This window comes from Leucoraja erinacea, chromosome 41 (assembly GCF_028641065.1).
Source record: "Leucoraja erinacea ecotype New England chromosome 41, Leri_hhj_1, whole genome shotgun sequence".
In the NCBI taxonomy this organism is placed as follows: Eukaryota; Metazoa; Chordata; class Chondrichthyes; order Rajiformes; family Rajidae; genus Leucoraja; species Leucoraja erinaceus.
The window spans coordinates 2,345,202-2,371,357 of NC_073417.1; positions in this window are offsets into that span (position 1 = coordinate 2,345,202).

Genomic DNA, 26,156 nt, shown 5'->3' on the forward strand with positions numbered 1-26,156 from the left:
TGCTATAATTTATTTAAGCAGAGCAGTAGGGGTGTCAGGTCTCAAAATAGTTCAAGGCATACCCAGGGACCTTTCGTTATGTGAGGGCACACATATACAACAATACGTCAAGGTCATCAAGAACTTTCGAGACTCTGAGCTAACTATGATAGTTACTAAAAAACGTTATAAGAACGTATCTGCTCAGATCTTGCCAGGTGTTAAAACGGAGTTGAGTTATGCAGGAGTAGATACTGATCCGGATCTCACTCCACCAGGGCTGCTATAACAGCAGCCGCAAGGGTTAATTATGTTCCACTGGACCACATCCTAACGGCTGTAGCGTGGTCAAACGAACGAAGTTTCAAACATTTGATAAAAACCCGTTGCCAGACCAGGGGTATTTCTCAACTTTATTTTACGTTCTGTTATAGGTTCCATCGGGATGAGAGATGTGACTATTGTTATTACTTATTTAACAGCATCAGCATGTTTAAATCTATGTCATGACTGTATCCATTATGAATGTTTTCCTTCATTTGTCAACGAGGCAGTTGTGGTTGTGTAGACTTGTTTTTCACGGCATGAAATCACAGAGCTTTGAAATCTTCACGTAGTCACTCACGTGACTCCGAAGTACAATAGTAAGATTAAACGAAAATTTACCAATTTGAAGTATGATCTTTATTTTATAGAAACAGAAACAATGAAATTAGGTGCAGGAGGAGGCCATTCAGCCCTTCGTGCCTGCACCGCCATTCAATAGGATCATGTCTGATCATCCAACTCAGTATCTCGTACCTGCCTTCTCTCCATACCACCTGATACCTTTAGCCACAAGGGCCACATCTAACTCCCTCTTAAATATAGCTAATGAGCTAACGATGAGGGACTACGTGCCCTCCACTCCCAGCCCTCGTAAAGATCATCTGGTAGTTCTAGCCTTCTTTCATCTTACTATTATACTTCCGTCACTATTATCTGGGACTTCACACCGCTGCTTTGAAGATTGACGTAAGTGCGGCTGTACGGGGTTCTTCTTCACGTAATCCCTCATCGTAACTCCTCATAAAATAAAGATCAAACTTCAAACTGGTAAGTTCTCGTTTAATCTAACTATTTAACGATACGATACGATAGAACTGTGTTTATCCCAGGAGAGAAATTGATCGGCCAACAGTCATAAAACACAAAATACATGAAACATGAAATTAAAGTGATCAGTGGAAAGAATTGGATGTGTGCAAGGATTGGGGGGGGGGGGGGGGTCAGTCTACCCCACGACAGAAGGGGGAGGAGTTGTACAGTTTGATAGCCAATTGGAAGAATGATCTGCTGTCGAGTTCTGTTCTGCATCTTGTTGGACCCAGTCTGATGCTGAAGGTACTCCTCAGGTTAACCAATATGTTGTGGAGGGGGTGACCTGTATTGTCCAGGATGCGCCGCAGTTCGAAGAGCATCCTCCCATCCAAGACTACATCAAATGAATCCAATCCCCCCTGCCCCAGGACGGAGCCAGCCTGTTTGTTACTCCCGTATAAACCTTTTATGATCTCTTTCATCGACGGAGATGCGATTTTCCCCCTCGTACCTCCATCAGCACTGCGGCTTTAACTTCGTGGAGCTGTCTGCCTCTTTGTGTTAGGGGGAGTCTGCGGGAGCTTCAACCGCAGGAGTTTCGACCGCCCGATGGAGGGATCTTCGATCGCCCCAATGCGGGAACTTCGATCGCCGACTGCGGAAGTTTCGATTGCCCCGACGGCGGGAAAAAAGGCGGAAATAATGAATGAATTTATAAGTTTATTGGCCAAGTATTCATATACAAGGAATTTGTCGGTGCTCCACCCGCAAGTGGCAACATGACATACAGTGATAGTTAGGAATGTCATATAAATGATTAAACATTAATAATCAAACATCATCGATTAAACATGTGAATTCAATAATATACCAGAGCAAAAGGAGGCTGCATATATTTGGTTATTGAGTAGAGCTACTACTCGTGGAGGAAAAACTGTTTTTATGTCTGGCCGTGGCAGCTTTGACAGTCCGGAGTCGCCTTCCAGAGGGAAGTGATTTAAAGAGTTTGTGAGAGGGGTCAGTGATGATCTTGCCCGCTCGCTTCCTGGCCCTTGCAGTGTACAGTTCATTAATGGAGGGAAGGTTGCAGCCAATAACCTTCTCTGCTGATCGGACGATTCGCTGCAGCCTCCGGATGTCGTGATTGGTGGCTGAGTTGTGAGCCTTCCACCACAGTGGGGAAGGTATAAGTTATTTGCCTTCAATTACAGTGGGGAATGTGAGGTCGTAGAAAAAGCAAGATGGACATGCTGCCTGATCTGGTGAGGACTCATAGAGATCGCCGTGAGTGCAGTAATTTCGATGTTTTGCGGGAAATTGATCCATGAAGCCATCCCGGAGTTTAGTGCCAGGCTGTACGGCTTTCTCACTGTTCGGGTGGACAGGGATTGCAGAGAGAGTGATTGCGGTTGGTACAACTCTGGTCACATCACGGTGACGGTGTGTGTGTCGCCCAGACATTGAACTAATGGCTGTGGGTCTCTGCTTATGATGCGTGCCCTGGGGATTCTCACACGCCGTTGGGCATCTATTTTTCTCTTCACCATTCTCCCTGTCCACTGCCACCAATATGATAATTTACAAGGTCATACCTCTTCTATTCTGATCTCACACGTGTTGGTTTTTGGTCGGTTTTCCAACTTTCTGCCGATCAAACACTCCACCCTTCACCCGCATCAACTCATCACTTGTCAGGTTTTTTCTTGCCACCGACTCCATTTACTCGTTATCCCATCTATTATAAACAGTCTGTAGAAGTGTCACGACCTGAAACGTCACTAATCGATGCCTTTCAGAAACGTGCCTGACCGACTGATTACTCAACCACTTTATGACGATTCATTATAGAAGACATACCCTTTCTAACTACCGTGATTGGGGTTTTTTTGTGACGGAACATAGCAATTGCTTGCATCATGATTTTAAAAATCGACTTTAGTGGAATAATGCAGTCTTGAAAAGTTGAATTATTTTAGCATGAAGAAAAATATCCCACAGTTTCTCAGGAAGCGGAACCAGTAATATTTAATTGATTAAAGCTGTTGTCAGTATTTGTGTAGGTGGCACATTATTTTGAGATACAGTAACAGATTTTTGAATGGGCGAAAATTTGACAGATCGCGTTTCATGCTCACAGTAAGTATTTGGGACAGTGAAGATGCGATATAACCGTCTGCATTCGCTTGCAGTCTTTAATCTTTCACTTCAATTTTGTCCCATCGACTACATATACTCCATTGCTCCACTCCATATGCATGCACCTTGCAATCCTCCATTCTCTTCTATTATCCCTATTCCCAATTAACGTATCTCTACCTGACACTCACATTTCTGATTCTTCCACATTGCTTCCGTCCATTTCAATTCATCTACACAGCCCGCATATGCCCCTCCTCCATGCTCACTCCATCATTCCATATCTCGTAATATCAGGGAATGGGTTCTAACCCTTACCTTGCCCGGGATCGCCGTTCGCCGGGAAATCCAACATGGGATTTATCGACCCGATAAACAATATAATCCGCAGCTGGATGACTGAGACCCAAAGCAGCTGCGTGAGGAAGAGACTGAGAAAACCCAATTCCGGAAGGAGAGAACGTCTTCTTATTTCTCATTGTCCAATGAGCCTAGAGAGAGGGAGTGGAGTGTCATAGGGAAGTAATCACATAAAGCAGATGCAAATATGAGCAGTTCTGTGTTGTGACATTCCGTGTAAATATTTCAGCCGGCGATGGTGGATAAATGTGTATGTTTTAAGAGGGGCGCGCGTTAGCGGGTGTAGGTCGTGTGCCGACCACGTTTATGTTTCATATATGCTGAACGCATAGTGCAAACATAGAAACATAGAAAATAGGTGCAGCAGTAGGCCATTCGGCCCTTCGAACCTGCACCGCCATTCAATATGATCATGGCTGATCATCCAACTCAGTATCCCGTACCTGCCTTCTCTCCATACCCCCTGATCCCCTTAGCCACAAGGGCCACATCTAACTCCCTCTTAAATATAGCCAATGAACTGGCCTCAACTACCCTCTGTGCAGAGAATTCCAGAGATTCACCACTCTCTGTGATTTTTTTTCTCATCTCCATCCTAAAAGATTTCCCCCTTATCCTTAAACTGTGGCCCCTTGTTCTGGACTTCCCCAACATCGGGAGCAATCTTCCTGCATCTAGCCTGTCCAACCCCATAAGAATTTTGTAAGTTTCTATAAGATCCCCCCTCAATCTTCTAAATTCTAGCGAGTACAAGCCAAGTCTATCCAGTCTTTCTTCATATGAAAGTTCTGACATCTCAGGAATCAGTCTGGTAAACCTTCTCTGTACTCCCTCTATGGCAAGAATGTCTTTCATCAGATTAGGAGACCAAAACTGTACGCAATAATCCAGGTGTGGTCTCACCAAGACCCTGTACAACTGCAGTAGAACCTCCCTGCTCCTATACTCAAATCATTTTGCTATGAATGCTAACATGCCATTCGCTTTCTTCACTGCCTGCTGCACCTGCATGCCTACTTTCAATGACTGGTGTACCATGACACCCAGGTCTCGTTGCATCTCCCCTTTTCCTAATCACCCACCATTCAGATAACAGTCTACCTTCCTGTTTTTGGCACCAAAGTGGATAACCTCACATTTATCCACATTATACTGCATCTGCCATGCATTTGCCCACTCACCCAGCCTATCCAAGTCACCTTGCAGCCTCCGAGCATCCTCCTCACAGCTAACACCTTACAGCCTCCGAGCATCCTCCTCACAGCCCCCAGCTTCGTGTCATCCGCAAACTCGGAGATATTGCCTTCAATTCCCTCATCGAAATCATTAATATATATTGTAAATAGATGGAGCCCCAGCACCGAGCCTTGCGGCACCCCACTAGTCACTGCCTGCCATTCTGAAAAAAGCCCGTTTACTCCTACTCTTTGCTTCCTGTCTGTCAGCCAGATCTCTATCCACATCAATACTGAACCCCCAATACCGTGTGCTTTAAGTTTGCATACTAATCTCCTATGTGGGACCTTGTCGAAAACCTTCTGAACAGTGGCATTCGGATTGGAATGTGGCCTGTTCGACTGTAGCAACAAATCACAACCATCTACTGACTTTCCTTACTTTCTGCAAATCTGGCAATGTCGGTATTTCGCGCATCCTACCCATAAGATTCCGAGGATTGTGATTCGATCGCCATGCCGGGACATTGAGAAAGAGCCGCAGTTTGGAGAGGCAAACGAGAAGGTGGGGTCGTAAAGTTGGCAGATGAATGGGAAGGATAGGATGGAGATACAGCGTGTTACGGGGATAGATCCAGGGATGGAATAGTGTAGAATGGGAGAAAGGGGAGGATCGGCGATATTTCAAGCTGATAAAAGCAATAAAAGTGAATTGATGTAGGGAGGAAGCGAAAGCCAGACGACAGAACGCGCGGAAACGACTATGTGGTGGACATATCGGAAATTGGAGCTAGCAGGATGAGAAGAATGATATGAGGAAAATTGGAAAGAAAGGACATTGTGGAGAGAGGCATGTGGTCATAGGTAAATCAGATGTCGTAGTGGCATCGTAATGACATCAGGATGAGGGGAAATAGTCAGTTAGGATCTGGGAATATGCCATAGAGGGAGTGCAGAGAACATGATATAGTCAGGATGAAGAAAGCCATGGATAGACTTGGACTCTCTAGATTTAAGGTGAGAGGGGATCTTATAGGCAACATTTTGTTGACAGGCTAGGAGGCGATGTTGGGGAAGTCCAGGAAAAAGGGGTCACAGCTTAGGGTAAGGGGGAAATCCTTTAAAACCGAGATGAGAAGAACTTTTTTCACACAGTGGTGAATCTCTGGAACTCTCTGCCACAGAGGGGTGGCTATATTTAAGCAGCCCTTTCAGGGGGTATGGAGAGAAGGCAGTACGGGATACTGTTGGATGGAGATCATATAAATGCGGTGAGGGAAGGGCCGAATGGCCTACTCCTGATTTCTAGGATGTTTAGTAAGATGAGGCATGCAGGGCGAAGTTGGCCGCCGACGTGAGGGAGGAGTGAAGGGAGGACGTAGCTCGGACAGATTCTTTGGCAATGGATAGCAACTGTTGGAGCCAGAATATGCGGGAGCAATGACTAGGAGACCAAATAGGCATAGGGCGAAGTTGGCCGCGACGTGAAGAGGGGAGGGTAGCGGACAGATTTGGAAATATAGCAGTGACCATAGGAAAATCAAAGACCAAATAATAGGCAACTAGGGGAAAGGTGGGAGCGGAAGGGAGAATACAAAAGCACTTTGAGACAACGCAACTTGCCGATCCTAAAACACCCGCCTATGGCCTTGTATCCTTATCACCATCCATTCCGTAATCCCGTCTGATTGCCCTAGGCGGCGGTGTTCATATCGGGGCCAGGTTACAGCTGGCAACTAACTTAGTATTCTGTACAATACACAATACACAATCCCATTTATTTGTCACTTGAACCTTATAGAGGCTCAAATGAAATGTTGTTTCTGCAGTCATACACACAAGAAAAAAAGACCGAATACACAACACAATTTACACAGACATCCATCACAGGGCATCTCCTCGCTGCGATGGAAAACAAAAAAACTTATCTCTCCCCTGCACTCCCCATTCCCCTCCCGATGTCAGAGTCAAAGCCCCCGGCGGGCGATGGTAATTGTCCCGCGGCCATTAACGCCGCGCCGGGTGATGCAAGGCCGCGCTCCGGGTCTTGGTGTTGGAGCCCCCGGCGGGCGCTAGCAAAGTCCCGCAGCCGTTGAAGCCGCGCCGGGCGATGATGCAAGGTCCCGCTCCAGGTCATCCTCGACCCCGCTACTCGGGCCGGTGAAGTCGCCGTTGCGGAAGCCCCGAAAAGCGGTCTCCCAGCAGGGACCCGCGGGCTCCCGGTGTCACTGTCCACCAGACCTGCGGTTGGAGCCTCCGAATCCCCGGGGTCCGGTCGCAGCAGCGCGCCACCACCGCTCCACCCGCTCCGAACTCGGCCACCTCTACGATGGTGAGTAGGTCCGCAGCTCCGCGACTGGAGCCCCAGGTCGTTCCTGCTGGAGGCCGCTCCACGTTGCAGCCCCAACGACAACGGAGACCCGACAAGGAAAAGGTCGGGTTCACCGTGCAGGGGAAAGATTTTAAAAGTTTCTCCCCCCCACACACGCACACGCACACGCGCATGCACGCCCCACACACACACACATACCCCATCAAAAAAATAATAATGAAAACTACATTAAAACGGGACAAAAAATAACAAAAAGACAAACGGACTGCAGAGGCCGCTGCGACGTGAGTCGCGCCGCCCACCGGATGGTAACTGCGGGCTGCAGGCAGGATTGAACCCTGGTCTCTAGTGCTGTCGGGCAGAAGTATGGATGGATATAGCAAGTTGTCGACCCGGAATAGAAGAGAATGAGGGTGAGAAAAACAGCGATGGGCAATGCAGAGGGGGAGGGCCCGTGGAGATGAGGAGGAGAAGACGAAAGAGAATCTACAATAACAGCAGGGTGAAACGTTATGACTACAAATTAGGGCGAAAGAAATGCAGAGAAATTGGCTCTTCGGCCGCGGAGACCACGCCGAGCATTTGAACCTGCAGGAGGGAATTTTGTGCATTACCCGAACGCAATATCTGACTTTACTCAGATCGGAACAAACACAAAATATACAGCTCGTAGATCAGAGATGAGCCTATCGAAGAATGCGGTTTATTAATACGCCTCTGCAATGTACATCGGAAAACAGTGTGAGCAAGCCCAACCCGCTTCAGCAAGCTATAGGAACCACAACGTTGTTACATCCTCATGACAAAATGGTTACTTGTGTAGTTGAAATAAATCATTATTCAATTACTTTGTAACATTCCATCTTGCCTTTCCCCAGCGCTAACTTTAATCTTATGCCTCCTGCTGTTTTGAACCTCTCCGTAAATTTCAGTGTCCCTGTAGGGAGAGTTGATTCTACTCATTAAATTGAGGCCCCTCGTTAAAGCGGTCGCTCGTAAACTTCCGGGAGACCGCCTGCGCGGAAGCGCAGCTATAATCGCAAGAATGCAACAGATAAGAGCCTAAACAGATTTACAGTGGACTATCCCCCCCCCCCCCCCCCCCCCCCCCCCCCTCCCCACTGTAAAGAAAGCCTGCTTTGAAGCAGCATGTTTCATCTTAGCTATTCCGATTACATTCTTGGCCATTTTTCCCATCACGCTTCCTCTAGGGTTAACCATATTAAACCTACACATCTTCCTTATAAATCTCAAAATCCCCGACTCTAGTACTCATCCTGCATTAACCCTGCACAATACTGACATTATCCCCACATCCTCATCACCTGTAGCCCAGGAACTATCACTCACACATAACCGAGTAATCCATCACAACAGCCAATTAACGTAATAACCGCGTGCTTTCGTTCCTGGGATGTAGCCAGGGCATCTGGAGGAAACCCTCGGTCTTAGAGAGGACATGCAGAATCCACACTGTATAGATAACTCCAAATATCAGAATTAAACCCGGGCCTCTGCCGCTGTGAGGGAAGGGGGGCGCGGAAAATAGAACGGGTGTGGAAATAAAGATGTCCAGAAGGGAAATGGAGGAGAGGCAAGGGAAGGGTGATAGTGGCGTATTGGAGGAATTGGTACGTTTTGGTCCATTGAGCTGCAGATTCCCACCGTTAGACGATTGTGCAGGTCCATCCGCCGTGTTTCGCACTCTGTCCACCGATCCGTCATCTCTTTCTGATTCCATCTCTCCACTTTCTTCTCTTTGGTCTTCCTCAGTTTCCTTTTGCGCTTCGTTAGTCACGATTTCTATTTCATCCGAACCCACTCCAGCCCCCATTTATTTCCTCCCAGATTGCCTCTTTAATCCCCTCTCGCACTTTCTCTTCGATATCTTTGAGTTTCTCTTTATCCATCTTCGCCCTCTCTTCTGCGGTATTTCCATCAGTCTCTGATACATCGACCGCAACATTCATCCTTGTCTTTCTAGGGTCCCCAACTGCCCTTCCCATTTCATCGTCGCCTTTCACTTCCTTCCTTTCAGGTCCCTCTGCCTTTTGTCTATTATCTCCGATGTCCCTTCCCGTTTCTTTCCACCCATCCACCGAGTATCTTCCCGTTTTTTCCCTTCCCAGTCTGCCGTGTCCATTCGTCTCCGCCTCGCCGTCTGCAGCGTCTTCTTCCACCCCGTTCCATCGTACTCGAACGTGTCCTTCCGTGTGCTCTCTTCCATTGACAGCGTATCCTTCCCCCAATTCCTCCCTCTGGCCCTCCTCGGACTCAGCCGCTTCCCGGCGAGAGTTCATTGAGAGTGCGCTGCATCGAAAAATGGCGCAATTCACTCTGGGTGGAAAGATAAGGGTGGGATTGGAAGACGGTACACATTTCATGTCTAATGGGCCGAACAGAAAGGAAGATTACTTTTAATAATTGAAGCGATCTATAGCACTTGCGATTTTATGATAACCCCTTTCTCGCGTCACTCCCAACACGTGTATATTGGTATATGCATATAAAAACCGGCCACACCACAAACATCTTGAAACATTCATTTCATCTCTGCAGAGACCTTTACAAAGTCTCGAGCAATTGCTCTTATCTTGAAAACCTTTGAATCTGCCAATTGGTACCTGTCTGCAACATTGGCCTGTGCATCTATTGGATCTATAACTTGCCTCGAACTAACTCGTTGCATTTAGCATGTAGTCTGTCACTCACTGGCAGTTACCTGTTAACCTTATTAACTCCTCGTTCCGATTACCGACCAAGAAACACTGTCAGGTACGACTTATTGTATATTTATTAACCAAATGCCTTGGTCAATGTTTCGCTAGCAACGAACTCAGTATTTTTAAATTAGATTTCAGTACGTAGTCGATTCATTGATAGTTATTATTCGATCTATAAACAATCTACTTGCTTAGATTTGAATGTGAAACCTCGCGAACATTAAAATGACTATTGGTGTCAAAACTTTGAACGGAGGATGATTAGTAATGTAAACGGTTAATTGTACATTGATACATTGAGGAATTGATAAAGTTGTATAATTCGTATTCTACATAGAAATGACTGAACATATGAATACACGGTTTAGTAACTGAGGACGATACGGTTGGTGTAACCCAGCGGGAAAAGTCAGCCGCACTGGAGATAAGGAATTGATGACGGTTCGGGTCGAGACCCTTCCCCAGACTGGGAATCAGGGGCGATGCAAACTAGAGATATGGAAGGGTACAATGAGAATGTACGGTATGAACACGGCACATTCAAGGCGCACGTTGATCAAGGGAATGTAGACTGGTTCACTGTTGGCTGAGGGGGAAGTGACAACGAGGCATATAAACAGTAACATTGATCGGGAAAAGTGAAGGTTGGAGGAATGTGATGTCAGAGGAGAGGGTTGTCGGAGAACTGTAAGAGAACGCACAAGCGACGTGTGAAAGAGCGGGAGGGAATGATGAGGCGGTGGGGGCAAATTGAAAGAAGCGGGAGTTGGGGAAATGAGGAAGGTGGGTTGAAATTGGAAAACAAATTTTACTTCGGAGTCACGTGAGTGATTCCGTGAAGATCCCAGCCCAGTGCGCATGTGCGGCATTATCGCACAGCTGTGCAACGCGGCCAGCGGGAGTCGGCAGCTCCCGCATCCAAGGACGTGAGGTAAGTACTTACCTTAATCGGGCCTTGTGGTTTTTTGCTCCAGGGGGAGCAAAGCAGCAGAGGCAGCGGCCCCCGTTCGACTCCAGCGAAGGAGCCGACAGTGGAGGGGGAAAGGCGCTAACCGGACCGCAAACGCTGCGGACCGCTGCAGGGAGCTGCGCTGATGCCGGTCCGCTGAACAGCTGTTTGGTGAACAGCAGCGGACCGGCGGGAAATTTAAAAACCCGACCGGCAGCCCTGCAGACTCCTGACAAGGAGAATCGCCGCCCGGGAACCGCTACAATGCCGCCTGAAAAACGGCAGGCAGCCTCTACATACAGGTAAGACAAAAATCTTACCAATTTAACAGGTTCTACAGGAGCCAACTTCCTCCAAAACTGGAACAGGTTGGAGACAGCAAAAATAAGTATGTCTGTCTCCCCAAGCCAGAGGAGGTCATGGAGTTCAAAACCTCCAGGAAAAAAGGGGCACTGGCTGAATGCCAAGGGAGCTGACACTCCTACCCCAGTGCTATTGCACTAGCCATCTCCCTTGACGAGGGATTGATGCAACAGCGGAGTTTGAGCTATGCCTCCTCCAATTTATAGCACACCCTTTTGCTCCCTCTTTTGAGGCTAGCTAAGGAGGCCAGGGCTGGGCTGGCTTAAACGCTGGGCAGGCGGACGAGAACAGCAGTATGCCAGGGGAGCAGGATCAGGAAGAGCTACTGGGTGTCGTGGGCCACTACATGGCTCCTCCACGCGACCATCTTCCCAACAAAGCCCTGCAGGAGCAGGCCTTTCTAGAGGCAAATCCGCAGGCAGCTGGGTCAGCAGACTCGCAGACAAGAGCTAAAAGCAGCGAATTCTGAAGCTCCTAACAGAGGGTCAAGATGTTACCGCCTTTGCTCGTTTTTCCACGGATCATACTCACCTGGCAGGCGAGACGCCATGATCACCAAGGTGGTTCTCCCAGGATGAGACTATCCCGTTGCACTACCAGGGTGCTGACGCCTAAGATGTTCCCAAATTTGGTATACTAGACTGAACAATGGTGCATATAAGACCTGCCCGCAACCCCAAATATACGGGGCTATGCAAACCGCTGCTGCGGGAAGAGAGGCAGCTAAACCTGTGCGCCTCATGAGGGCAGGCCATGGAACGAGCAGGACATCGCATCCAACACCCAGCTGGCAGCACCCCTCGGCATCCACCAGCAATATCAAACAAGGACTGGTGAAAGCCTGGCGACCGCTTCACATTACCCCCAAAGTTCTTTTTAGACAGGGGCCCAGAGCGGAGCCGTGGGAAAATGCGCCGCCCCACCGACAGCACCAGCATACCAGCAAACTAGGCCTTCATGAAAAAACAATAAACATGGAGGTAGGTAGTCTGGTTCCTCCCAGTTTACACTAAATAAGGGTGTTCTACTAACTGGGGGGGGGGGGGGGGGGGGGGGGGGGGGGGCATTTACACTTGTTGATAAAGCATGGGATGCTGTCACAAATAACCAAAATATACTCAACAGTATTAGTGGATAAAAACGAATTCAAATTGGGCATATTACCGCCAGTTCAGCAATGCGCCCAAAGGGCATTTTCTCCCTCTAAGAAAAGAGAAGTGAGAAGGTCAAGCTGAACTAGAAAGGCTCATTACTAAACGGATCATGGGAGTAAACATGAACCATTGGAATTTGTATCGAATATATTCACCAAAACTACAAAAGATGGTGAATGTAGCATCATCATTGATCTAATATCACTAAATAATCTGTTGAGTATATACACTTTAAGATGGAGACGGGTTTTGTCACTGCCAGACATCTGATCTCCAAAGGATACCTATGGGGAGCATTGATATGGAAGATGCTAACTATCTTATACCCATACACTAGGATCATTATAGATACCTAAAAATTTTTACCTGGATAATGGATATCCCGGTTAGGGCAACTATGGGAGCATAGAGCATTCCCTATGGTCTAACCTCAGGCCTAAACTATTATAAATATTACAAAAATGGCCATGAAAATATTAAGAAACAAGCATAATCATGGCATATATTGGATGATATCCTCATATTAGGGGAAACAAAGGAATTAGCTGTGGCAGCAGTTCTAGCTACGAAACAGCTCCCTAAAGCTCTGAGGTTTATCCCACGCCCAGATAAACCAGAATTGAAGCGTTAACTACCATGGATTATCTGGGTTTCAATAATAATTCCGTCCATATGACTGTTACTTTGCCAAGGTACTTGGGTCACTATAATCAAATCATGAATGTACCCACTGAAGCTATATCACAATTACGGTGGTGGGCAGACATATATTTGGCATAGTTTTCAGCCCTATTATCATCACCAATCCCAACTTGGTTATTAAAAACCGATGCCAGTACTTTAGGCTGGGGAGCAACTAAACTCCATATCCAGCACAGGTAACAGATGGACCAATTCACAAACATCGTTACTACACATACCGGGCATCAACTACTTGGGATTGGTGATCGCCTATTGGGCTAAAAAGCATATGCATTTCAAATGCAGCACGTACATATGTGGTTACGGATTGATAATACTATGGTGGTGGCTTATATCAACCATATGGGGAGCATAATAATCATTATTGTGCAACAAATTGGTCAAACAAATCTGGCAATGGTGTGTCAAAAGACATTTTAACTATCAGCTGCCTATGTCCTAGGAAGCTAGAACACAGTGGGAGACACCATGTCACGGGGTAAAATTTATGATAACATTGAATAGATGTCAAACCCAAGATATCTGCTAAAGGTATTAAGCAGTTTGAAAGCCAGATATCAATTTGGTTGCACAAGACGGAATCACCAGTAACCTATGTATGTGACTTAGGAACCAGATTAGAGGCAGCAGCGATAGATGCCTACACGCTGGAAGGGGGAATTTCTGCTTTGCCTTCCTCCCTTCTGCCTCATCAGACGGGCACTTCGCAATACAGATGGGATCTGTCTCCGAGATATTGAACGTGCCCGACCGGCCTACACAGCCATGGTTCCCAGTTCATCACGACACGGTGGGCGAGTCACCTATGGATTTCCCTAGTGGACCATGGTTGCTGACTCAACCCAGTATCAGGCACAAGCCACCCATGCCAGAAAAACATCAAACTCCTGGGTGCAGGTTTTGAATAGACCTTACCAGGGACTGGGATTATCCAAAGGAACCATTACCACCATGTCGGCATCCCTGCGAACAGTCACCAAAAGCTAACATGGGTAAAATACTGCCACGACGCAGGGACAACAAACTATTCAACCACTGACGTATTGGGGTTCCTGGAACATCTACACCATGACTAAAAGGTGAGTTACAGTGCCGTAAATACAGCATGGAGCGCCTTATCTGCTTATCTAAAACAGCAGGACAGCAGAGCATGGAGGTATACCCATGTATGGGATATCGGTGTGATATTGACATATCTCAGAGAATGGCACCAGCCAGATCCCTCAGCTTGCTCAATCTATGTTAAAAACGCTCATGCTTATGGCTCTCGTACACGCTCACAGAGTCCAGTCACTCCATAAAACTAGACTGGGTAACATGGTGATTACCCCAGACGCATCACGTTCATATTCTAGGTCTGGTAAAAATCTAACTCGCAGGTATAAGGTACTAGGCGAGATTATGAGTTCGGCACGGACTAGTAGGGTCGAGATCGCCAGTGTTTTCCGTGCTGTAATCGTTATATGGCTATATAGACCAGGAACGCCTTATTCACTGGTGGGATTCCGGGCCTACCCACCAGAGTCCAGGTTGAGTGTGGTGACCCATCTACTACAATATATAGACACAACCCACAATCTTAGAGGGAGAGGAAAGCCTATGGGTCAACCACAGAAACCCCAAGATGGGGTACGAGCCAAACCACTCCAAGGTGGCTCAAACAGGTACTGAAAGCTGCCGGAATAGATAATAATACATTTTAATCCCATTCCACTAGGGCAGCATTGATATCAGCGGCTGAACGAATGGACATCCCGGTTGACCACATTCTCAATACGGCAGAATGATCAAGGGAACGACGTTCAGAACATTTTTTATTATAAACCGTTGATAAACCTGATTTAATTGCAGAAAGAATATTACAAACTGCAATATTAATTTGTTCAGGGGAGCTCTTTATGTTGTTATTGTTAAACAAATACCTTTCTGTTTCTTGTGAAAGCAGATCCACTGGTTGATTACGATAACACTTCTTCCCTCAAAAACTTCGGCAGTGAGTGAAATAAAAACTGTTACACGGTTTGAAATCACGGACCTTTGAAGTCTTCACGGAATCACTCACGTGACTCCGAAGTAAAATAGTAAGATTAAACGAGTACTTACCAGTATGAAGTTTGATCTGTATTTTATGAGGAGTTACGGTGAGGTATTACGTGCCCTCCGCTCCCACCCTCAATATATAGATCAAACTAATAAACTGATGTCTCATGATCTTTACTATCTTACTTCAAATATTGTGTCTATCCTGTGATTTCACACCGCTGCTTCGAAGTATGCCGCACATGCGCACTGGGCTGGGATCTTCACGTAATACCTCACCGTAACTCCTCATAAAATACAGATCAAACTTCATACTGGTAAGTACTCGTTTAATCGTACTATCAACGTCTATAACGTTGGAATTTTGGGAGCAGACGGATCTCGATCCAAAACGTTGTCAGTTCACTAATGCTGCCACACCCACGGAATACCTCAGCAGTTTGTTTTAACACCTAATATTCCAGCATATGTTGTCTCCACTTCTGTATATTGCATGAAGACCATCGTATCACTAGCTTCATGCTCACTCCCCTGTCTCTCCTAAATATAATGTTGGCACGCTCCTAACCTTCTGACAAGGTATTTATAGTGCACACATTGTAACTCTGTATTTTCCGCGATTGTGGAGCCGTCAAAGTACTGGACAAGCTAGATGCAGGGGAAATGTTCCCAATGATAAGGAAGTCCAGAACCAGGGGGCCACAGTCGAAGAATAAAGGGGAGGCCATTTAAAACGTAGATAACAAAAATCTATTTCACCTAATTAGTTGTGAATTTGTGTAATTCTCTGACATAGAAGGCAGTAGAGGCCAATTCACTGGATGGATTTGAAAGATAGAGTTCTAGAGGCTTGAACTTGAACTTGAACTTGAACTTGAACTAGAGCTCTCGGGGCCTAGCTGAATCAAGGGATATGGGGAGAAGACAGGCACGGGTTACTGCTTGTGGATGATCCCCCATGATCACAATGAATGGCAGTGCAGGCTCGAAGGGACAAATGGCCTCCTCCTTCACCTATTTTCTATGTTTCTATAAGTGTAAGGTGTCAAGAATTTAAAGCTAGAGAAGGGAATGCTAAAGGAGGGTATAGCTACTCAGAAAGTGGTTGAAAGCTGACATATGTTGCAAGCGGAGGCCGTTGGCACAAAAGCAAAGCGTACGTAGTGGTCGAAATTTCTTGTTTTATTGTTGTGATCTTCAATGATTCTGCAACTTCATCCCAGGTTTTAAGTCAATCCTGGGTTGCCACGTTTCTGGATCGGAGCTGTTACGCATTCATGTACTGTTTTTTTCTTCAATTTGATTCATCCTATTGTTATTGTCTTAACCTAAATTTGATTTCAGCCTGTAACACTTTCCTGGGACCTCATCTCCAGATATGGTTGTAGTTTGTAACTGACATTTGATATGTACGCAGACTCCCAAAAATTTGGATGAATTTCCATACACTATTTTAGCATTCTTTGTTCACACATATCATCCCGCCCTGATTCTGAGCCTTACCCGTAAATATACCCTTCTGGCAGAGGTTAGGGGATGTGTCTCCGAGGAAAGAGGAATATGGTGTGAAGGACATGGATGAAGCTCAGGCAGCTGATGAACAAGAAGATTGACATCAATGAGAAACCAGCTTCATACACAAGCTGAATAGAAGAGACGGAGGAACGGTGTGACGAATTTGGATCAATGCAAAACAATTAAACATTAACAGTAACGCTGACCTCATCATTATTCTTCACACATATGTCCCTGTCCTCCTTGAACCATCTATCCGCGTTTCTCGCATACTCTCATTCACGCCATAATGTATCTGTCTCGTCATCTTTCCCATGCAACTTCGATCTCTCTCCCTACATTTTCTTCCCTCTCGACCTATTCCGAGGTCTTGCAACTCGCACCTCGTCTCGCGGTCAACCACTATTTTCCGTGTGCCGCTCCTCCAATTCTTAGCACCATTCAAATCAAATCAAATCAAATCAAATCAACCTTTATTGTCATCTTGCAAAGCAACAGTTGTACAGTGCAAAATGAGAAGACGTTTCCCAGGGAATACCGGATCATCGCACATGAAACTTGAAACATTTCACACATAATTACAATAAAAAACAGTCCAGTCCCTGATGAAACAGTATAAATAGTTAAAAGCAGCTTTCCGACATGGCCAACACGGCACATGTTCCTCTGCACTACCACTCCAACAGAGTGTATTTCCCGAGGAGAATCCGGACAGGACAACGCCCTCACTCCATTCACCCCCCTACAGAGCGGTAGTTCCCAAGTAGAGCCCAATCTACACCTATCCCGAGGACAGAACTCTCTCTGCACTGCCCTTCAACGATGAGGTTGTACAGGAGGAGAGCCCGCCGCACACCCCCACCCTCTATAGAACAAATGGATCTCTGCAATGCCTCCCCGACAGCATGGGCGGACCTGAGCAGATCCCTCCCCCACTCCTACCCAGAAACGGCCGCATTCACTGAGCACTACCTATCCAATGGCGCTCTGGACGTCCTGGATTGCTTCACTGCCCTCCCAATATTCCCTTCCCACTGTCTCCTCATAGGTGGCAATCGTCTGGTTCAGTACGTCGATCTCCGCCATTCTTTACCTGTACGTTAGTGAAGAGCAAGGTGATTCATCTCACTCCCACAAATGAGAGAGCGGGGATCAGCAGCGTGGCTGAAGCTGGAACAGGGGGGAAGTGATGGTACGACATACTGTAAATTGCACAACATCCCTTAACCGAAACCACCTCATCAATAAGAAAGGCCCCTTCATTTAGCTGAAGCCAAGTCCAAATGTATCACACATTCCCTCGTCATAATTTCCACCCAAAACATGGACTTGTCCTAAGGTAAACACTGAGCAGGCATTGCAGATTATATCCTGCGTGTTGTGTAAGGATGACAGCGTTCGTTTTTGCATCCTAAAAATTGAAAAGGGTGTAGAAAATATATAAGAAAATTGTCCCGGACTCCTTACCTATAGGGGGAGGATTGACAGGCTAGCACGTTATTCACGAGAGGGCAGGAGGCTGAGAAGTGATCTTATGAAGGGAAATTACACCATGGGTAGGTAGAATTTCTCCCAGGATAGGAGAATGAAGAACTAAATGGTATAGGTTAGATGTGAGAGGGTAAAGATTTATTGAGATTCTGAGGGTCATCTTTTTCACAGAGCGCGGTGGGTGCATGGGCGGCGAGATAGTTGTGGCGACAACATTAAAATAAAGCATTAGAAGAGGCACGTGGATAGGAAATGTTTAAGGAGGAACTGCAGATGCTGGAAAATCGAAGGTACAAAAACAATGCCGGAGAAACTCAGCGGGTGCAGCAGCATCTATGGAGCGAAGGAAATAGGCAACGTTTCGGGCTGAAACCCTTCTTCCTATTTCCTTCGCTCCATATATGCTGCTGCACCCGCTGAGTTTCTCCAGCATTTTTGTGTACATGGATATGAAAGGTTGAAATGGACATTGGGCCAAACGTGGAGAAATGGAATTAGATTGGATAGGGTACCATGGTTGGCAGGGATGAGTTGAAACGAAAGACATGTGACTACATGATGTATGGCTTCTAATAGGGCAAAAATAGATGAAAGATTGTGCCTGTAGCTGTGGTGAGATTGGTCAGCTCTGCTCATCTAACACTGTATCACTCTGAGAGATTGTAACTGCAGCAATGTTGCGATTCCTCAGCTCTGGTCGTCCAACACCGCACTGCTCCGTTCAGCATTTCCCCTCCAAAAGTGCAAGTGTATGTATGACGCGGATTTCTTTCGTCATTTCATCCGTCGACTTGTCTTTGTTTCTCTATTCTCTCTTGATCGCCATCTCTTCCGCAGGTCTTCCCTGGTTCTCCCTCCCACTCTCTCGCTCACTTTTTAACTCGCCTGCCTCCACTTTTTCGCACTTCGCCTACTTTCTGTCATTGGCTCGACCAGACTTGTTTTATCGGCATCGTTCTCTCTCTGCTAGCGCATATACAAACTCACTCTTGGTTTTGCTCGATTGTACAAAATGCGTTGTTGCCCTAGCTCAACCTGTTGCTCGCCATCTTCACTGCTTATTTTGTCTTCCACTCGCTCTCTCAGCCATCCTCTCTCTCTTACTGACCTTTCCTTCATTCACATTCCATTTGCCTCGTTTTTCCCCATTTCTCTGTCGGTGTCTATTTATGTCTTCCCCGTGCCATCCCTTCCCTCCTGCCTCTCAGTTACCACTGTTACCCCCCCACACAAATATTCATCCTCTTCCCTCTCTTGCTCCCACCTCTCGCGCGTTAGTTCTTTTGCACACTCGTTTTCATCGTTTCCCGCTGTGCAGCAACATTCCTTTTATCATCTGATTCCCACCCCGTCACATTCTGACTCTAATGTGTCCCGAACTTGCTCTAGCTCGCTGCCCTATTATTGCGTTTCATTTACCCTGGCCAACCTTCCCGCCTGCGATAATGCTTTCGTTCTCATTCACCTCATTATCTCTCTCAATTTCTCCTTCAGTTTCTTTCTCACTCTCGTCCATTCCACTGCCTTAGCATTAACCTTCTCACGCACCCAGCCCTTCGCCACTCCCGCTTGTTTCCACGCTCATTCTCCGCCAGCTTCCACTCGAGCGCAGTGGATTTAACTAAGTAAAGCGGAAGAGAGTTTCTCACCGGTGGCGGAAAACGCGATCAACAACGTGCCAGTTGTGTATTTGAATCTGGAAAGATACAACCTCAAAGGATTAAGCACTGGCTGCGACGGTACCAGGAAGTGGCGTCGAAGGACGAAGCCGAAGCGAATAAGTGGAACCCAAATAAGCGAACGGAAACGACGCCTAAAAGCCAACTAACAGAACGGACGCAACGCCGAAAAGCCAATTAACCGAAAGAGTGGGCCGCCGAAAAGCCAACTAACGGAAAGGGCGGGACATCTAAAAGCCAACTATCCAATAAGGCGCAATGCCGAAAAGCCGAATAACGGACATGACGATGACGGGGGCGGGACTTGTCAGTGATTGGTCCAGACCCCCGCATCCATCACATCGCTGGCCGGGGGAGACGGGAGGGTGGGGGTCATTTTCCCACACAAGATCGCCCGGGGCTGGAGGGTGACTGGGCGCTCTGAACCCGAGCACGAAGTGTAAGGGGGCGAAGGAGCTCATCCCTCGGGACAGACCTACTCTCGTCCCCGGCGTCAGCGCTGTCCGGCCACGGCCGCCCTCCGCCTCATCTCACCCATACGGCCGCACTGTGACGGGCTGTGGGTCGGTAGCGCACACACACACGTGGCCGGGTGGCGGACACACGGAGACGAAAACCCAGCAACGTCCCCGTCAGCGATGGAGACATTTTGGTCTCTCCGCCCAACCAGAGTCACTGACCGCGATGCACCGCCACAGGACCCCCGACCCGCACACCATGGTGATTCACCCCCCGACCCCCGGACCCCGACCCACACACGCTTTTAAAACATGGGGACATGCACACATTCCCTGACGTGCCGATGACATGTGTGCATGACAACGAACAATATTATCTCCTGTCACTCCGCCCACCCTTGACGACAAGAAGCACATTTTTTACGCACACAACACGCTCCCACGCACAAAACACCAGATAATCTGCATTGTTTCCGTTTATTTGCAGTTTTACGCACGCTTTGATAGGGAGAATTGTGATGTGCCTTCCCGATCCCCCATTCGCTGTGATGGCATTTCAGTCTCAGCCACAGATGCCGATGTCAAGAAATCCTTCAGAGGGGTGAACCCCCGAAAAGTTCCTGGTCCTGATGGTATACCCGGTCGTGTTCTAAAAACCTGTGCGGACCAACTGGCTGGAGTTTTTACGGACATTTTCAACCTCTCATTTCTGAGGTCTGAGGTCCCCACCTGCTTTAAAAGGGCATCAATTATACCGATGCCCAAGAAGAGTAAGGTGACGTACCTCAATGACTATCGACCAGTGGCACTAACGCCGGTGGTGACTATCGACCAGTGGCACTAACGCCGGTTTGAGAGGTTGATCATGGTGCAAATCAACTCCTACCTCGACAAAAATCTGGACCCACTGCAGATCGCTTACCGCCCACAACAGATCAATGGTGGATGCGATCTCGCTGGTCCTCCATTCCGCTCTGGACCACTTGGACAACAAAAACTCATATGTCTGGCTGTTATTCATCGATTACAGCTCGGCATTTAACACAATCATCCCCTCCAAACTGGTTACCAAACTCGCAGAACTGGGTCTCTTCGTATCCCTCTGCAATTGGATCCTCGACTTCCTCATCCACAGACCACAGTCTGTTCGTATTGGTGGAAATGTGTCAGCCTCGATAACAATCAGCACGGGAGTGCCTCAAGGCTGCGTGCTCAGCCCCTGCTGTACTCACTCTATACTCATGACTGCATAGCCGGTCACAGTGTGAACTCCATCATCAAGTTCGCTGACGACACCACTATTGTGGGGCGTATCACTGGGGATGAGTCAGAATATAGCACAATAACCTGGCCCTCAACACCAGTAAAACCAAGGAACTGATTGTGGACTTTGGAAGGAGTAGGATGGGGACCCACAGCCCCATTTATATCAAAGCGTCGATGGTTAAAAGGGTCAAGAACTTCAAATTCCTGGGCGTGCACATCTCTGAAGATCTTTCCTGGTCCGAGATCACTAATGCAATTATCAAGAAAGCTCATCAGCGCCTCTACTTCCTGAGAAGATTACGGAGAGTCGGTTTGTCAAGGAGGACTCTCTCTAACTTCTACAGGTGCACAGTAGAGAGCATGCTGACTGGTTGCATCGTGGCTTGGTTCGGCAACTTGAGCGTCCTGGAGATGAAAAGATTACAAAAAGTAATAAACACTGCCCAGTACATCATCGGCTCTGACCTTCCTTCCATCGAGGGGATGTGTCACAGTTGCTGCCTCAAAAAGGCTGGCAGTATCATCAAAGACCCACACCATCCTGGCCACACACTCATCTCCCTGCTACCTTCAGGTAGAAGGTACAGGAGCCTGAAGATTGCAATGACCAGGTTCAGGAATAGCTACTTCCCCACAGCCATCAGGCTATTGAACCTGGCTCGGACAAAACTCTGATTATCAATAACCCATTATCTGTTATTTGCACTTTATCAGTTTATTTATTGATGTGTGTATATATTTATGGACACATTGATCTGTTTTGAAGTAAATGCCTACTATGTTCTGTGTGCTGAAGCAAAGCAAGAATTTCATTGTCATATCAGGGACACATGACAATAAACTCACTTGAACTTGAACTTGAATGTAATTTTTTAATGAACTTTGTGCATTTAACAGTGCCATTTTCGCAGCGGTGTCGAGTAAATCGTGCCTTTTCTTCCCCCCGCAGACAATACATTACTCTCCAATGCGATGTCCCCCTTTACAGCTACTGTATGTTTTAATTAAGTTCACGACTATGGGGCACCACATTGGCATAAAGTTGCTGCCTAAAAGTGCAAGAGACCCGGAATTGATCCTGATATTGGTGCTATCTGAATGGAGTTTGCTCCTTTTCCCTTTGATCGCATGGGTTTTCTCTGTGTGCTCTTGTTTCCTTCCGCATTCCAAAACACACACACACAACACACACACACACACACACACACACACACACACACACACACACACACACACACACACACACACACACACACACACACACACACACACACACACACACACACACACACATACACACAAACACACACACACACACACACACACACACAACACACACACACACAAACCCACACACACAAACACACAGGCAAACACAAACACCAACACACACACAACAACAACAAACACACACACACACAACACACACACCACACACACACACACACACACACCCACACACACGCAAACACACGCAAACACACACACACACACACACACACACCACACACACACACGCACACACACACACACACACACACACACACACACACACACACACACACACACACACACACACACACACACACACAACACACACACACACACACACACACACACACACACACACATAATATACATTTATATAGTTATACTAGACCAAGTGCAGACTGGGTTGGGGATGTGGGGGAGGGGGGGATTGGGGAAGGAGGGGTCTCTTTCCCCAACGGCGTTTTGCGGGGAGGGGGGGCTGCGGCATCACACTCACATTAACCACCCCCAAACACAGGTGGGGGGGAGGGGGGAGGGGGGAGGGGGGAGAGAAGAGGGGAGGGAGGGGAGAGGAGGAGGAGGAGGAACGGGACAGATTTGGGAGGGAAAAGGAGAGCGGGGTAGGGGGTGAGAGAGGGGGATGGGGAGGAGAGAGATGTGGGGGAGGGGGGGGGGGGAGGAGGGGGGAGGGGGGAGGGGGAGGGGTGGGAGGAGAGAGGGGGGAAAGAGTGGGGGGGGAGAGTGGAGGGGGAAGAGGGAGGAGAAGTGAAAGGGAAGGGGGAGGGAGGGGGAGGAGGAGAGCGGTAGGGGGAGTGATGGAAGGAGGGACAGAGGGAGAGAGGTAGGGGGAAGGAGTGGGGGGAGAGGGAGGGAGGGGGAGAGTGAGGGGAGGGGCAGGGAGATGGAGAGGGGGTGGGGTAAGTGGGAGGGTGGAAGAGGTCCCTTACAGAGGGGTAGTGGAAGGAGGCGGGGGAAGAGAGGTAAGGAGGGTGGGGTAGAGAGGGTAAGAGGGTGGGGGAGAGAGGGATGGCGTGGGAGGATGAGGGGAGAAGGGTGAGGGGAGGAGAGAGAGGGCGGGGGAGATCTCCTCTCCTGCGGGCGAGAGCAGGCGGAGATGTCGAGGAAGAGAAGTGGAGGGATGGGGGAAGGAGTGGGAGAGACCAGGGATCCCCAGAGAGGGGAAAGAGGGTCAGGATAGAAGAGAGGGAATCCGGAGAAAGGGGGAGGAGCTCGACTGCGGTCCCTACTCCCCGCTCCTCCCCCTAGAGAGAAACTAGTGCCGGTTTTGTAGGTTAAATTGGCTTTGGTGAACATTCGGAGCATAGGGAATTAATTAGGGCGAGGAGAGAGAAGATAGGGGGTAGAGGGTATGGGAGAGCAGGAAGATGAAGCGTTGGGAGAGGGCTCGGGGGGCAGGGACGCGGTGGGGGCAAGGGGAGGGATGGAGAAGAGTGGAGCCGCGCCGGGGTGAGCGCGCGGGCCGCGCGCGCGCGGGCTCCGCCAGGTCGAGCGGAACAGCGGAAGTGCCTGCAACGAGAGGGGTGGGAGAAACAAAAGGGAGAGCGAAGGAAAAGAGAGGAGTGGGGAGGGGGTAGATGGAAGAGTGGGAGGGAGGAGGAGGAGAGGGGGGTGGGGGGGGGGGGGGGGAGGGGAGAGGAGGGGGGGGAGAGAAGTGAGAGGGGAGTGGGGGGGAGGGTGAGAGAGGGGAAGAGGAGGGGGGGGGGAGGTAGGGGGGGGGGGAAGGAGGGGGGGGAGGGGGGGGTTGGAGAGATGGGGTAGGGGGGGAGGGGGGGGGACGGGGGGGGTGGGGGGTGAGGGCAGGGGGAGGGGAAGTGGGGGCAGGGAGACGGGGGCGGCGGAGAGAGAGAGAAGGGGGGAGAGAGGGAGAGGGGGGAGGGGGGGGGAGGGAGGAGGGGGAGAGGGGGGGGGGGGGGGGGGGGGGGGGGGGGGGAGGGAGAGGGGGAGGGGGGGGGGAGGGGGGGGGAGAGGAGGGAGAGAGAGGGGAGAGAGGGGGAGGGGGGGAGGAGGGAGGGAGGGAGGGGGGGGGGGAGAGAGGGGGGGGGGGGGGGGGGAGAGGGGAGGGGGGGAGAGAGGGAGAGAGAAGAGTAATGAGAGACAGGGAGAGAGAGAGGGGGGGGGAGAGACAGAGAGGGGGCGGGAGAGAGAGGGGGGGAGGAGGGTGGGGGGAGGGGGGGGGGTGGGGAGAGGGGAGAGAGGGGGGGGGAGCAGGGGTGCAGGGGGGGGAGGGGGAAGGGGGGGGGGGGGGAGAGAGGGGAAATAGTGGGGAGGGAGAGTGGAAGGGGGAGCGTAGCGGACAGTCATCTGTTCCCATTCCCTTTCACCCCAAATCCTCTCTCATTCCCACAAACAGTGACGACGCGCGTCGACACATGCGGCGGGGGGGGGCGGGGCTGGGGCTCCTTGCAAAGGCATATGTAAACTGACGCCATCCGATGGACATCTGTGAAGCATTGGGCATCGTGAATCACACATGGAACGTTACCAGGGACCGTGGGGTGCCCGCTGCTTCTTTGGGTGAGAAGAATTTTTCTTTTGAAATCTGGAGGGGGCGGGTGGGGGGGGGGGGGAGAAGGAGTGCTTAAAACGTGTACATAAACAAAACGCATTAGCAGGAGGGGATACTGGGAATGAAAAAGTGAAACTCTCTACCGCAATGGAAAAAATTCACGGGATTCTTGCGTCCTGGTGTTGTTGGCGTGGCAACGAATCAAAGCAGAAGGCGTCCAGCACAATACAAATGCAGTATACGTCTGTATTGATCGGGACACCTCCCTTCTGACCCCTTCCAATCGTGTAGCCGAGATTCCAATCTTCCAACCCTCCCTCCGTTGGCGTCATCAATCATTCCCTCTTCCCCCACATAATACATCGCATGTACATTTAAAGTAGGTCTTGTCATTGTGAGGGGCGTAAAGTAATAAACTGCATCATGCCCTTTCATTCTTTCTTTCCTACTTATTTCCTTGTCCCACCCCGACATCATCTGAAGAAGGGTCTCGACCAAACGCACCATTCTTCTCATCCGTTATTTGCCTGCTCACCCTACCCCGCTGAGTTACTCCAGCATTTTTGTATGCCTTTCAACTCTATACTCAATATTCTGACTGATGGAGCCGAATCTCTGAAATACCTTTTGCCCATCCTATCTACCTAGTAAGAAACATGTAGTACCTACACTCCTGGATCCCATGTACACATCCTCCCACGAGCCCTTGCATTCACTTTTGCAGGTCCTGCCCGTGTTTCCAACTTCCCAAAAATGGAATACCTTTGCGCTTTTCTGTATTCAAACTCCCTGCTAACCGTACTAATGCCACACCTAGACAACAGATCAAAGTTTGCTGCAAAGTTCTGTCAACCATCCTTCACTATCTACAATACCACACCCAGCTTGCCCTCTGGAAAACTTACTAATCATGCCCTTGTACTTTTCACATCCAAATCATTGATATGGGTGACAA